The following is a 17,156-nucleotide window of genomic DNA, read 5'->3' as shown; positions in this document are numbered from 1 at the left end:
TTCTGTGTTCACTAATAACAAGTCATGACCACTCTTTTATCTGAAAATTACTTTGAGCCAAGCAAGAACCTCCTCTATCTGGCAGCTATTTCCTTCTACTGAGCTATACTCTCCCTCAGACTTGAATCCATAACTTGTTGACTAGGATACAAAAGGAATAATTGTCTCTCCTTCTAAAATGCATGAATTGTGCTCATTGTTTCTTTATAGTAGGCATTACTGTTTATAATTATTTTATTCATTTTTTTTGCTCATATTTGTCTATTGCCCCTATTTGGATGAAAGCTCGCAAAAGGAGGCAGGATATGTCTTTTTTCTTGATCACTGTCAAAACTTCCACAATTAGGAAAGTGTCCAGATTATGGTAAGCTCTCAATAAATATATTTTGTTTTTAATAAAATATTGTGAATTAATTATTTATTTGATCAGAACTGAAGTGTGTTATTTTGGCCCTATTTGAATTTAAAAAATGGCATGTCTTGTCTGTCTTGGCTGCAGCTATTGCTTGGATATGATTTGTCTGTCCCCACTTAAGCTCTTGTTTTAAATTAATACCCACCTCCAGGTAAGGTGGTGTTGGAAGGTGGGGCTCAGTGGGAGGTGTTTGGGATGTTGGAGCAGATCTCTCATGAATAACTTGCTCCTCTTCTAGGTAGTTAATGAGTTACTGCTCTCATGAAGCTGGACTAGTTCCCTTGGGAATGGATAAGTTCCAATGAGAAGGAGCTGGTATAAAGCCAAGACATCCCCCAGGTCCTCTCTTCACACATGTCTACTTCCCTTTTGACCCTCTCAGCCATGTCATGACTCAGCATGAAAGCTCTCACCAGAAGCAAGTGTCATGCCCTTGAACTTCTCAGCCTGCAGAACCACGAGCTAAATAAACCACTTTTCTTTGTAAGTTACCTAGTCTCAGGTATTCTTTTAAAGCAACACAAAATCTAGTAAGCTCTTTTATGTCTAGAATTAAAGTAGTATATTATAGTGCCCCCAAGTAGTCACAGTTCATATTTTGGTGCCTATGTAATTATTAATACCACTCCCTTTATTCTCAAGATATCCTGGTTGGACTGATACATTAAATGGCTACTGTATTTGTGTCTCCTAAAACCTCTCTCTTCCAATCCTTTATTACCTTTTTTAATGAGCTTTTTACAAAGAAATATCTTTATAAGAGTAAAATTTCATCTCTCTCGGGTGTAAGACCTTGAATAAGTCAAATGTTTTTCAATGTATATTTACTATCTTTTAAGGGTATTACTCATACCCACATTGTAAAGTTGTCATGATTTGTAAATGGCACAATGCTCATAGAGAGTCAGATATTAGGCATTTAAATGATAGTTCCCCTCACCAAAGATAACCATGAGAACCAAGCTCCCAGGAGTTTAATATACACACACACACACACACATACACACACATTATATATGTACATATTATATATATATAAAATACTGGGTTAAGTACATACTTTATTTTCTTGATCTATTGCACTTGGATATGTAAAATATTTAAATGGAGCTGCAGAAAAAATAAAGTTAACATATAATATACTTTCTGAAATTTAGTCCTCTTCAAAGCAGTCACCCACTTTGATGACCAAGCATTAAAATGTTTATAAATAGTGCATTTAAGATTGAATAAAATACATTAAACTTGTGCATTTAAATAGGGAATGAATGGCATCCTTCAACATATATTTATAACCTAAATTACAATTATTAATGTAAATAATTAAAAAGGAATGATCACTACTTTTAGTTATGCTAATGTTTTCTTTTTTCTTGAGGAACATAGAGAATCTATGTCTGTATTATCTGAAAATTAAGTTTTTACTTTTATGCTGCCAGTAAGTAACACTTTGGGTACATGCATTTAAAAATTAATACTTAGAATGTTTATTTATCCCAATTTACTTATCAAAGCAAAGGAAGCCCTAAAAATATGAGAAGGTAATTAGAAAATCAAGTAAGCTACCTAACCACAGCTTTAAAAGTATGTGAGTTAGAAAGCCAAAATTCTTCTATTTGAAAGTCAACAACTCAAATCAATGTAAAGGAATGTTGTTTTCCGTAAAGATTACTAAAGTCAGATTGCAATGACATCCTCTCCCTCCAAACTGTCAAGCAAATAAACAAAAGCTACTTTAAGTCTCTAGTTATATACATAAAATTATAGGAGGAATGAGTCAAAGCAAGAATCACTCAAGCCTTAAAAATATTGAAAATTTTATTGTTTATTAAGAAAGTAAAGGAATAAAAGAAAGGCTACTCCATAGGCAGAGCCGCCTGAAATATGTTATAATTGAGAACTTCTACTCTGCTGCCTTGATTGAGGGCCTTTTTATTAATAATTTTTGAAACGATCAAGTAGAGAAAAATGTTAGTAGGCCAGGATGTGGGACTTTCGGTGTCTTCAGCAGCTACTGTTGACCAGCCTTTTCTTTTCTCTACAATAGCAAGTAGTAGCAATGATAGGAAATGAGAAACGATTTGACCAGGGTGAGCGATAGAGCAGAAGGTTATCTCATATCTTTCAGAAGTCTTGGAACATCTGGAATTGTTCAGTTTATTTCACATGGGCGATAAAATGGAAAAGCTGGTGTATAGTAATTTAGTGGCTTCCCACTTCATCATGCATTCTTTGTATTTTTGCAATAGATTTGATATGTGTTTTTATTTTTGAATGCTAAATGGTGTTCATTATATAAACGAAATGAGCCACTTGGTGACTATGGAGACATTGTTTCTACAATCTGCCAAAAATTAACTGAACAACTGCCATGAGTGATGATGGGAAACTAAGTCTTTGCATATGTTGAAAAAATATAAAAAATAAATTCCATGTGTATTGCATATCCTTCAATTCACAGCTGGTTAAGCCATTAAAAGTACCACATTTTTTTCCAATTTGCTTCACACTGAATGGAATTTATGAGTCTATTTGTAAAATTAACATTCATTCTCCCCTATTATTAAGATTCTGATTATCTTGTTTTCAATTTCCAAGACTACAGCCTCAACCCTTTCTCCCTTTAGTCCTCTGTTTTACACTACTTTTTTCATTATTTGTTACTAAGTCAGGTGATGGTCTGGCAAAGTGAAGAAATAGTGAAACTAATGGATCTAACAATTTATTAAAAGCCTTGATGAATTTGGAAGTTGATGGGTATTTAGATAATAGCGTGATGGGTAAAAAGACAGATGAGAGACAGAGACATTTCTTTCTTTCTCTCTCTCTCTTTCACACATACACACACACACACACACACACACACACACAGACCCCACCCTCCCACCCCCCCACACACATTTATATATGTGAATACCATCAGCAAGTCTTGCATAGGGCAGGGACCTTTTCTTACTTCCCGACTCTGCTCATATGTTAGTTTTATAAAGTTTAACTTTCAATGCTCTATTTATATTGAACTGGTTGGTTTTATTATTAATATTTATGAGTCTCTTGCTGCCTTTCATGATCATTAAACTGCTTTCATTTCTTCTCCAGTGATCAATTTTACCCATTTCTTAAATTTTCCTCTTAAAAGATCAGGGTTCAAGTTCATTTAATGGCTCCTCATTTAATAACTACATAACCTCAGATAAAATTAACTTTTTTGAATCTCAATATCCTCATCAAAAAATAAGGTTATCAATGACTCATTTATTTCACTAGAAGTTTGTAATAATGAATAATAGTAAATGTGAAAATTTTGGTACAGTATAAAGTATATTTAAAATTAAATAAATTATTAAAGACTAAGACAACATACAAGCCACATTGTGGAGCAAGTCATTTCAGTCTATTTAATGAGCCACATGTTACAGTCAGGCAAAGGGTAATGTCATAATTTTCTTTTGTTTCCTTTGTTTGCCAAACATAATTTTTTACATGTATTAAAATGTGGAAAAAATAAACCAAGCATCTCTTAATGACTAAGTGCTTCAATGATGGCTTTTCTACCAGTTTTGTTAGAAAAAAATTCTTAAGGCATTCATATGATAATTACAGTTTTGTTTCAGCTGTTATGATTATAATAAAATGTGATTATTTTTGTAGTTTTTTAAAAATTACAGGTTGTAGCCATCTCAGTGCAAAGCTTAAATATGGTATATACAAAGTTAATTTATAACAACATATACATAAAACTGATTTTTACAAAATAACTTTGTGGAAATACAAACAATACAAGTGAACAATACAGTATTAATTAATTCAGGCAGTGCTATCTTTTGAAAATGTATTTTTCTAAGACACTTAAGCATAAATGATATATTATTAAGTTTCTCTTCTTAAAAATGCAGATCCTAAGTTTGAACAAACTGTAATAGGATTCTGAATATGAAAAAAAGGGGAAAATGACCCTGATGCTAATTTACTTTGATAACAAACCAAGGTTTACAGTGTTATCCATACATTAAATAAATAAGTAGGCATTTGAGAAATAGGGGGAAAAGGAGAACCTTAATACTTTGAGACCTAAGACATATGCATATTTTCACAAGTGTTTTGAGAATAACAAAGACCCCTACATGATTTTTATATTAAGAACAATTTCTGTTGCCAATAGGAATATCTTAATTTCCATACTCTCACTGGTATTGTAAAGTTTCTTGGAAGAAACAGAAATAATCATTCTGCCTCTTTTAACAATTATAAAAGCCATTGGATGCAACATATTCTTCTGAACATTTTTCTAAAAATGTCTTTTCTAAATTAAGTTTACAAATATTCCTATAACCAAAGTTGAGAATTTGAAGCATTACAAATCTGTGTACTTTTGCTACTTCCTAGAAAAAAGTAGAAGAAGCTAGTGTTATTATGCTAGCTATCTAGTAAGTATATTAAACAGTAAAAATAGAAAGACTATGTAGAAACTAATATGCTAATGAGGTCAAATTAGTATAAATTTGCTTTTCAGTGAAGAGGAAATCCTCATATATACAGGTCTTGGTGATAAGAGGAAAAATATTTCTGTCAAATATTTCTCTGCTTGGTGCATTAACTAACACTGTTTCCCTCTTTTTTATTATTACATAATTTATTTTCATCTCATAAAAAATTAGGATTCCTTGAGACAGTTGGAAAAATCTTTTGTTTTAAGTCTGTAGGACAAAAGATATGTGTGCTACCATGAAAGTCTTCACAAATTTTCCTGAGAGATGATCTGGCTCAAACAATTGGTTATCAGTTTTTTTCTATTGCAAGAATGTTAAAAAAAAAAAAAAAAAAAAGTGTACAACTTCTATAGCACATTGCTAAGAAATATTTGTCCTAATACATTTGGAAACTCCCTTAATAATATTCACAGAATCAATTCTGATTCCAAATTATGCTTGTCAGTATTGTGTCCAAAGTTCAGAATGACAACATTTCCAAGGTTTTTGTGACTCATGGGGCAGATTGCCATAATATGGGCTGGTGACATTTAGTGTCACTGAATGAAGACATAAGTGCAAATTGTTTCCTCAGAATGTTTTAAAAGTGGTCTCTATGCAAGAACTCATCCAAAGAAAAAAAATTCAAGGAATTCACGACCTAAAACTGAATCTGGAGAATTTGGCTGTGTTTTTAAACAATATATAGAGGTAGAATTTTGTCTCCATATCAAAAAATGAAATAAACCTGGAAAAGGCTATGCAAAAATCTTTGAATATTACTTTGGGTCTTTATAGTTCATGTCCCTTGGATGAACATGAACAAGATGGTTCTGGGAAACAAAGTTTACAAAGCTCAAAAAGAGGTGTTCATGGAATAAGGTTCTGTCTTGAAAGCTTTCCTAGGTGTCCCACCCAGCTTAGTGAAACTGTGTCCTCATTTGATGTAGTTTCCATTCACAGCTGTCATAGTCTACAGTGCAGTTCTTTTCACCCCGAAATATGTGTGGTTTTGACAAATGTTCTCTCTAAAATAACTCAGAATACGTGATAAGATTATCAATAGGAATGCTCCTAACAGACAATGTCATTAATTTTAACACTTGGTTATTCAAAACTCTAGAAATACTGATACAAAAATATGATGGCTACTAAACTAATTTAGGGAGAAAAAATGACCATAAAAATAACAACACTGTATTTATGGCACTAATAGTATCACTAGAATTATTAATTGGCAATATGCACTAAAAACACAAAATTAAAAACTACTCAACTGTAGTAATCAATACTAAAATAATGCTACCAATGTATTAGAAGTCCTTGGTAGATTATTTATCCTTAGGAAAAATAGGCTAGACTCGGGTAACTACTCATTTATTCAACCTAGTCAAATCTCTCAGGGCATTGGAGGTTTAAAAACAAGATTCCAGAAAAATTGTTAATTCTGTTGTTGTTGTTGTTGTTGTTGTTGTTGTTATTGTTTTGAGACAGAGTCTCACTCTATCACTCTGTCACCCAGGTTGGAGTGCAGTGACGTGGTCTCAGCACTGCAACCTCCACCTCCAGGGTTCAAGTGATTCTTTTGCTTCAACCTCCCGAGTAGCTGGGATTACAGGCACAGAACAGAGCAAAGATTGAAACTCAAAACTCTGTTTAATGTGGGATAGTTTACAAAAATGTCCATCCAGTCTTTCCCTCTCATTAAGAAGTAGAGCCTATTTTTCCATGCCTTGTATATGTGGCGGCCTAATGTTAATTGCTTTCGACCACTGTTACATTAACAACCATGCAAGTAGATGCTTTAAAAATGTGTGTGCATTGAGGCTTGCTCTCTTGCTGCTCTTGGAACCCTGGTAAGAATAGGATAACACGCATGATGATTAGAGTCATGTATCCCAAATGTCTTTATCACCTTGGCCAATAGCCTGCTAAACACCTCATGTATGAGTGAGCATAGTCTACATCATTCAGCCAATAATCAACATTCCATCTACTCACAGCTGTGTTTGTATGCATAAGAGCCAGCCAAGCCAGTATCAAACAAGTTAACCTGGAAAATAATATATATCCAGCAGAACAATAGAATCATCAGGTAAACAAATCATTGTTGCTGAAAGATACTACATTTTGGAATGATATGTTACACAGAAAAAGCAAACTGATACAAATAAATTTTCAACTTCAGTATTTAATAAGTAAGATTTTCACAAATCATCTTTCAGAGCAACCCCAAAAAGCAAATCTCCCATGTATATCATGTTGATAAAATCAAAGGCAAATGAGAATCTGCTGCTTAAAACTTGTTGGAACTACCCTAAATCTACTGAAAAGTCTTCTAAGAGACCACTGCTAAGACAAATAATTTCCATTAAACATGATAAAATACTTTCTTTTATCAAATATGTGCAAGAATTTCAAATTACAAAATAAGGGACCCCAAATAAAAGTGACTAAGAAGGCAGTTTGATAACCTGGAGACATCAGATAGAAGAGAAAAGCAAATAATAATGATGTTAACAAAATATGATCACCCTCAATGATTTAAAAAAATATAATAACAATTCAGAAAGAATTCCAAGAATCTTAAAGGGGTTAGGCATATTGGAATAAATTTTTTATTACTCAATTGTGTATTCTCAGAAGAAAAAACAGAGCTAAAACTTAGCCCAATTAACTGATTTAGGGGATATTTAAATTATCTTTAAGTCTGTCATTTTATTGATAAAAATATAAAGTCAATGTGATGCACTAGTCACAGCAAAACAAATGGCATAAATACATATATATCTATAATTGATAATAAATTAAATGAATGATTAGTGGAAAGCTCTGAGGTACTGATTTCAGTGACATATAATTTTGGGGAGCAAAATATTTCCCAGAGAGTTTAGACATTAAGGCTTCTAAACAATTGGAGTTTAACTCTCTTGGAATGCTAGGATGGTTTGGTTAAATGGTAGCTAACTGATCACGGTGCTTTGATTCTGAGACAAGGCAGAATTATATTCTCTACATTCACCAATTTGAGAATTCGAAAGAATGAAAGTAACACTAAAGCACATTATTCTTTTCAATAATGCATTCTTACATTTCAAATTTTCATCTTAAATTTTAAGTAATCAAGCTAACATTAAAATGAACACTGAAACATAATTAAAGGTATAATGTCCATTACACAAAGTGCCATAATGTATCACCACTAGAAATTAGTCTCTATTTTTATGTGCTTAATAACAAACATGACAAATTTCAAATGCTATAGGTTAGAGGATATTAATACTTCTTGTATAGATAAGGCTAGTTCTCCAAGAAATGAAATATTTATCAAGATATTTGAAGCAATGCAGGTGAAAAACCTTGGGAAATACAACGTATTGCATATGTGAAGACAATTGTGGAGGAAGACGTACAGAAGGGCAGAGTGTAAGAATCATAGTAGGAAGAAGTGGAGTAATATTTGTGAAGGATGATTTCTAAAATATCTTCTGTGAATTTGAGCAAGTCAATTAATTGCAGTAATGTTTCCTTAATTTTTCAATAAAAAATTTAAAGTTACCCATGTTCAGCTTAATATGTGGTCATTTTAACTTGATTACCATCATGAATTATTGGAGTGCTGCATGCAAAGGCATGGAATTTTAAAGAAAGGCGATTTTCATTCTTTTTCTGTTCAAATTGTCAAAACATAGATTATCTGACTTCACCAAATTCTCTGTACTGCTGTTACAGCATGTTTTTGCCATTCACCATGAAATACTTTTTATTATAAAAACCAGCTTTCAACTACTTAAATAGAATGAATATTCTGTGGAAGAGGAATTAATTTCATCTGCAAAACTATAGAACTACAGCACATTTTAGAAACTCTATTGGTCTTGACAATATCTTTTTGTATATAGAATTTTATGCAGGAGAAAAATTAGAATCTGAAAATCAGGTAGTTCTGAAAGTGCATGTCTGGAGACATAAGAATTAAGATAAACAGGTTAGTTCCTTGTTTTGGCTTGTTTGCCTTGGTATCATTGTCATTGTCAGATGTTTGATGATCCAAACCAGTATATTTCTAATTCAGTTATGTACTTGTTGTGTCTATTATTTAAGAGTTTTTACTCACATTGTGAAGGGATGTGTGTGTGTGTTTGTGTAGTATGGCATGGGTGTATGTGTCTGGTACATGTATTAAAATTATATGTATATTTTAAACAACTTTTTGATCTTTCTGATCATTTGAAACACTGTTTATTGTTTAAGCTAAAAGACAAATTTTCAAATGGAATAAAAGAAGAAGAGAGAAAGTGAGAGAGAGAGGGAAAGGAGAAAAGGAAGGAGAGAGGGAAGGAGGGAGAGAGGGAGGAAGGGAGGGAGGAAGGGAGTGAGGAAGGAAGGAAGGAAGGGAGGAATGGAGGGAGGGAGGGAGGAAGGCCGCCCAAGGAGTAGTAGGTAAGAAGTATGGAATAAGTTGGGAAAAATTTATGAATGTTTTAATTGTTTAGGTCTATAGGATATGAAACCAGATTTTTAAAAGGACCCAATTTTATCCCATTTTATGCTTTGATCCACTGATTAACATTTGCAACCACTAACTCACTTTCCTGATGGAGCCAACTGTCAGATCGTGCTGCTTCCAGGGCCCAGTACAAAGTTTCCAGCTGTGGATGTAGACAGATCAAAGCATATGATGGACTCTCTACAACACAGTCTATCTGGAATACTAATAATAGTCTGTACTACATGTAAAGAATCAAGTCATTTTTCTCCACTCCTTCAAATAATCAGGGTTTCCTTGTACATGCTATTAATTGATTCAATATGCAGAAGGAATGTCTGAACTTTTCCCACGCCTTATACTTACTCGTTTTTTATAATATACATTAGTCCACCTCCAGAGGTTGTTTTAATTCAAATCAGGTTGTTATTTTTTTTCATAAAAATGGAGTGGGTAAAACTCGTTATGTTTAGCTTTATATGCTATGCATTTTCTTATGTTTTATAATTGTTTGTGTATGTGCAGGTGTCTACCCTATGCAATTTTGATACTGCTTAACTTGTTTTTGGTAGAATTTCATTATGTACTTTTATAAATATTGAAAGTTTTACCATGAATACTTTATGAAGATTGCTTGGTCCTATGAGAACCTACTTGAGATTTTGAAACCTCTAGTTCAAAGAACTCTCCAATAACTGGTAATTGTGTTTAAGCTTATCACACTATGAAAAACTGAGGTCTTTTTGTTTGTTTGTTTTATATGGGACAGTAGATGTTTGTTTTTATTTTATTCCAGATTCACCTTTTGCCTCTCAATGGCTTATTCTCTAGTCAGGGAACTTTGGACATTTTTTACCCAGGCAATAGTTTCTATAGCTTGATTGTTTTAAGACTCTGGAGCATGGAAGATGTACCCACAGTCAAGATGCATTCCTTGTGTCTTCTGAAGGTAAAAACATAAGGACCAACACTTCCAATTTCTAGCCAAATAAGCATGTATTGTATACTTCAGATGTATAAAAGCTGTATGATAATGATACAGGCAGTACATAAAATAAAATATGTATAACAACAAAATCTCTTTCCTCACATAGTTGACTTCACTTTTCTCAGGTGGTTTGTAAAGCTGCTCAAAAGTCCCTATGTGATCATTATTTATATACACTCAGAGTAGACAGAATAGTGTCCTTTAAATTTTCTATATGCCATTAAGTGAAGGGAAGCTTCTGTCTTGGGCATTACAAAGATTCTATTCTTGACCAAACATTTTTTTTTTAACAAGGCCTGGACTTTGGACCTTGTCTTTGGCTTGCTTAGTCCAGTTTAGCAAGAATTCTGGTGAGTCAATTTAGTGGAAAAACTCCACCTTTAGTATCTAGTCACCCTCTACATCTGATCGAATTTCTCATCCTCATTCTCAATATTTTATCATCATGGCCTGCCTACAGCGAATATCCTGTTGAGCCTTTATATTTTCTCTTCGTAACTTTCCATTCACTGACCCCTAACTCTACTCCTTGACTATAAATCTCCACTTGTCATTGTTGTATTAAGATTGAATCTACTGCAAAGCCCCTCTTGCAGTAGTCTCTCTTGAATAAAGTCTTCGTTACCATCTTTAACAAGTGTTACAAGTAATTTCTTTTTCTTTAACAGTTTTGATGTCTATGACATAAAGAATAAGATTCAGTATTCAAGTGTGCACCTTTGTCTTTGCTCCTGGATGATTGATCAGAGATCTATTTTTAAGGCCAACTCCTGATTCTATGCTCACAAGAACAGTCCTTGAAAAATGGCAGGGACAGATTTTGATTCTTATGATTTTAAATACACTCTCTGAAGCTGGGTTGGAGTCTCAGGCTTCTTTTGAAAGGTACCTCCTGTGCTGGAAGTGCTTCCTGGCTTCTTGTTTTGAATGGAATTAATTCCCAGACTCCTAGAATGGAAATGATTTTTCTATTTCTTTCTATTTGACTTCTCTCTATTTGACTCTACTTCTCCCATGAGAACCCCTCTGTCAACTGAAACTCTCCTCCTCAAACTCCTTTTAACTATATTTTAACGTTACCCATATTCAGCTTAATATGTAGTCATTTTAGTAGTTAGTGACTATATGTCACCACAACAATAACTTTGTTGGTCTCTTTCATTGATGGCATGACTCTACTAAGGGTAATTTGAACTTCAATGGCTTATTTGGGAAATGCAAGATCCCTAAACTGGCTCTATTAAGACCTCTCCCTTCCATTACCTCCTGTATTCATCCGTTTTCACACTACTATAAAGAACTAACTGTTCTTGTGGTAGTTTGCTGAAAATGATGGTTTCCAGCTGCATCCATGTACCCTAGAACATAAAGTATAATAATAATAAAAAAAGAGCTACCTGAGATTGGGTAATTTATAAAGAAAGGAGGTTTAATTGACTCAGTTCTGCATGGCTAGGGAGGCCTTAAGAAACTTACCGTCATGACCGAAGGTAAAGGGGAAGCAAGGCACATTTTACATGGTGGCAGGAGAGAGAGGATGGGAGAAATTGCCACACATTTAAGCAAACAGATCTTGTGAGAACTCACTCACTGTCACAAGAGCAGCATGGGGTAAACCATCTCTTTGATCCAATCACTTCTCACATGGCACCTCCCCTGATGGAAGGGGATTACAATTCAAGATGATATTTGGGTGGGGACACAAAGTCAAACCATATTACCTCTGCTCCTTCCACCTCCTCCCACCACCTTCAGTCTACCTTTCAACTCTTGAATTATTTGTTCAGGTGTTATGAACAACTGTAGCTTAGAGGTCTAACAAATTTATATGCCATGAAAAATGCAATGAGAAAATCTTACTTCCTCATTTCTAATGATGTTGACTCTTCTCACTACAAATTTCTCATTTCCAGCTCTGAGGCTTTAGTTGACAGACAGAGTTTGACTCCAGAATGCTATCTACTTGGTTAGCATTTAATTATGACAATATGTGTGTTTTTTCTTTTGTTTTGCAATAAAATGTTGAGTATGTTAGAAAGAAATAACATACAATTAACTCAAAAGTTTAAAATAATCCGTAAAATAACATCAATTTGGCAGATGGGAACACTTTACACCAAAATGTAAGTCTACCTATGATGTTTAACTTGAGAGTAAAAGAGCTACAATTCTGGAGTCTGAATGATTTTCATTCATTATGCCACTATTCTGAAAGGATGCAATGCAAATTTGCTATTTTTGTTATTCTGCAACCGAAAAGAAATAGGGACCCACGTTGCATATTTCTCTGTTGGACATCACAAGATCAATATGAAAGAAACAAAATACAACAATCCTCACTTTGTGGCTAGGATGTGAGAGAGGAATCTATCCATGATTAAGCATGATCATGGTGCAATGAAGAACAGAGAGACCTTTTAAATGTAATTTTTTCTAAATTACTCTAAATCTTTAAATGCATATGTGTATAAATGCAGATATAGTACATTTTTACTAGTTTAGATCCCAGAATATTAAGAAATTGACAAAAAAAGTTAAGCAAGCATTTACCTTTCAATTTGTAAAAAATAATAACTGTACTGGAGGAATAAAAGATTAATACTAGTATGTCTTCAGTATTGTCTTTCTATTTGTAGATCTTTAAGAACAATGAACATGTCATACTTTTCAAACAATGAACATGTCATATTTTTGAAATAATGCTGTGGACTTTGAAACTGCGTATTTTTATTTTTTTAATTTTTTGAGACAGTTTTGCTCTTGTTGCCCAGACTGGAGGGCAGTGGTGCGATCTTGGCTCACCACCACTTCTGCCTCCCAGGTTCAAATGATTCTCCCGCCTCAGCCTCCCGAGTAGCTGGGACCACAGGCATATGCCATCACACCCGGCTAGTTTTATATTTTTAGTAGAGACAGGCTTTCTCCATTTTGGTCAAGCTGGTCTTGAACTCCCAACCTCAGGTGATCCACCAGCCTCGGCCTCCCAAAGTGCTGGGATTGCAGGCGTGAGCCACCATGCCTGGCCTAAACCACAGATTTTTTAAGAAAAATTATGGGCCGGTATAGGAAGAGGTTGGTTAATGGATACAAAGTTACAACTAGATGGATGGAATAAGTTATAGTGTTCTGTAGCATTTTCAGGTGAATATGGTTAACATAATTTAGTGTATATTTTCAAAAAGCTGGAAAAGTGGATCTTGAATGTTCACAACAAAGAAATGATAAATGTTTGAGATGATGAATATACTAATCAATCTGATTTGATCATTACACATTGTATGCATGCTTCAAAATCTCACTCTGTAACCCATAAATATGTACAAACATAATTTGTCTGTTAAAAGTGAAAGAAAAGCATAATAATAAGCGTTTCACCACCCTGGAGAAACTGTGACAAAATTAGTACAAAAATTCACCATTCTATAAAACTGTATGACCCCCCAACACAAAATAAACTACCCACACTAGGCGCAGTGGCTTATGCCTGTCATCCCAGCACTTTGGGAGGCCAAGGCAGGTGGATCACTTGAGGTCAGGAGGTCGAAACCAGCCTGCCCAAATGGTGAAACCCCGTTTCTAGTGAAAATACAAAAATTAGCCAGGTGTGGTGGCATGTGCCTGTAATCCCAGCTACTCGGGAGGCTGAAGCAGAATTGCTTGAGCCCGGGAGGCGGAGCTTGCAGTGAGTGGAGATCACACCACTGCATTTCAGCCCGAGCGACAGAACAACACGCTGTCTCAATAAATAAATAAATAAATAAATAAATAAATAAATAAATACATAAATACATAAATAAAAAATAAACTACCCAAATGGTAAATACATAAAATACAAAAAATGATTTGTCACAGAACTATCTACAATGGTGAAAATTTGGAAATAAGTTGTCAGCTAAGAAGATAAATATGTATATTGTGGAAGACGAATGAGATGTTACATAGTCACTGAAGTGAAAGATATGCTAAAGAAACAAATGGGTCATACCAAATGGAAAATAAGAAGTGTTTGATTTTGTTAAAGTCACAGAAAGCAGTACATTTATATATCTAAGAAAGTTGGAAGAAAATATACAAACTTAAAATATTTATAAAGAGAAAATAGGTGATTTCATGTTTATTAGAAAAATTATATTTTATTCGATTTCAATGTTATTCTTATAATTTTAAATATTAGAAATTATAACAAAATGAATAAACTAATAATTGATTTCCCTTTTAGTATATAGAGAATAACTTATTCTTTATATCATCATCAGTACTAAATTCATTACTAGAGTACCTCAAGGAGGAAAAGAGGTTCTACTAGCGGAGCTGAGGGGTGAGGGATGGAGAATCAGTGTTACCTAACACAGATGGGCTGAGTGGAAGGAGGGTAGATCATCTAAACCCAAACCACAAACTGGTTACCATAAAAGGAAGATGTGATGATTGTGGCAAAACAATAAATATCCACAATGTCTGGTGCTTCACACAGTGTAATGCACAAAGGTATCAACATATACTTATGGAATGGAAGAATGAATGATGACGCCAAGAAAACTGTGCATGTAAAATTCCACTGACACTTGGTACATTCAATACTTTGAAATTAAAGATGTAGTGAATGTACAATGAAAAATATCAAAGAAAAAATCAAAAAGAAAGCAAAAAAGTTAACAACTATTCATATTCATAAATGCTATAAAATACTATTTATTAAACTACAGAAGAAAAACAGACAATATTTGGCTTTCAAACAAACTTTATACATAAAGTTAAAATATGAAAATATTTTCTAGTACTTGAAAAACTCTTCTACAATAATTGAAAATTATATAGTCTTTTCTTTTTATGACATTGGTTGTATGATATTGGTTGTATTAATGATATTGGTTGTATTAATAAAAACTGGAATGTGATAGGGATGAAAACCAAAAATGTAATTTCTTCATTTTTTTTTTGGCCATTTGTATATCTTCTTTTGAGAATTGTCAAAAAATATACTACAGTCTTTCTGGAGAGGAAAAGGTAATAGGTAAGAGGAGACAGAAAACTTTTGATATAGTTATTCCACTTTGGTTACATTTACCAAGATTGTTTAATTTTGTTTTATTTTCATAAGTTCTTGAGGAACAGGTAGTCCTTGGCTACATGACTAAGTTCTTTAATGGTGATTTGAGAGATTTTGGTGCACCCATCACCTGAGCAGTATACACTGAACCCAATCCATAGTCTTTTATCCCTCACCCCCTTCCCACACTTTCTTCCTGTGTCCCCAAATTCATTGTGCCATTCTTATAACTTTGCATCTTCAAAGCTTTCATAGCTTAGCTCCCACTTATGAGTGACAACATATGATGTTTAGTTCTCCATTCCTGAGTTACTTCACTTAGAATAATAGTCTCCAATTCCATCCAGGTTGCTGCGAATGCCATTAATTCATTCCTTTTATGGCTGAGTAGTAGTCCATCATATCTACATATCTATATACATATATATAGATATGCCATTGATACCTGGTACATTCAAGTGTGTGTGTGTGTGTGTGTGTGTGTGTATGTGTATATATATATATATATGTGTGTGTGTGTGTGTGTGTCTATATGCTCATTTCTTTATCAATTAGTGGTACATTTGAGTATATAAATGTATATTATATATGCTTGTTTCTTTATCAACAACTGAATATATATGTGTGTGTGTGTGTATATATATATACACACACACTATATATATATATACACCACAGTTTCTTTATCCACTCATTGACTGATGGGCATTTGGGCTGGTTCCACATTTTTTGCAATTGCAAATTATGCTGCCATAACATGCATGTGCAAGTATCTTTTATGTATAATGACTTCTTTTCTTCTAGATAAATACCCAGTACTGGATCACTGGATCAAATGGTAATTCTACTTTTAGTTATTTGAGGAATCTCCACACTGTTTTCTATAGTGGTTGTACTAGTTTACATTCCTACCAAAAGTGTAGAAGTGTTCCCTTTTCACTGCATCCATGTCAACATCTGTTATTTTTTATCTGTCGATTATGGCCATTCTTGCAGGCCTAAGGTGGTGTTGCACTGTGGTTTTAGTTTGCATTTGCCTGATCATTAGTGATGTTGAACATTTTAAGTGTTTGTTGGCCACTTGTATATCTTCTTTTGAGAATTGTCTATTTATGTCCTTAGCCCACTATTTGATGACATTTTTTTTTTTTTCTTGCTGATTTGTTCACGTTAGTTGTAGAGTCTGGATATTAGTCCTTTGTCAGATGTACAGATTGTGAAGATTGTCTCCCACTCTGCGGGTTGTCTATTTACTCTGTTGACTGTTCCTTTTGCTGTGCAGTTCTTTAGTTTAATTAAGTCCAAGATATTTATCTGTTTTGATTGCATTTGCTTTGGGGTTTTTAGTCATGAAATCCTTACAAGATTATAATTCTAAATGAAAAAAGAATTATTTGTTACCAAATAAGGAATTAAAGGCAAAAAAGAGGACATATGTCAATATATTAATATTCTTAAAAATTAAGGTGAAATAAATTATTGAAATGTGCTTTTCCTTTTAAATAATAATGAATAAATTAGTGGAGATTTTTATGTTAAATAAAACCATGTTAAAGCACAAAAGCATATGTTCAATTTAATAACAATTTCATAGCAATTCTGCCTGAGATGATTAAAATCAGGAGACTGTTTAGGTTATGGTAAACGTCTGATGACATGGGAAAAGTAGTCTTTAATATTTTCTTTTTATGCTAGGCATGGTGGCTCACATCTGTAATCCTAGCACTTTGGCAGACCAAGGCTGG

The 17,156-nt window shown here is 33.6% G+C and overlaps 1 long non-coding RNA gene across 3 annotated transcripts in view; it reads right to left on the bottom strand.

The window, feature by feature from the left end:
* The window catches only part of LOC123575223 (uncharacterized), a 118,892-nt gene that overhangs the window by 9,022 nt on the left and 92,714 nt on the right, over nucleotides 1–17,156 (bottom strand). The window lies entirely within an intron of this gene.

This window comes from Macaca fascicularis, chromosome 8 (genome assembly GCF_037993035.2).
Source record: "Macaca fascicularis isolate 582-1 chromosome 8, T2T-MFA8v1.1".
In the NCBI taxonomy this organism is placed as follows: Eukaryota; Metazoa; Chordata; class Mammalia; order Primates; family Cercopithecidae; genus Macaca; species Macaca fascicularis.
Note: the sequence above shows the minus strand (reverse complement) of the source record. Positions and strands in the feature narration are given on the sequence as shown.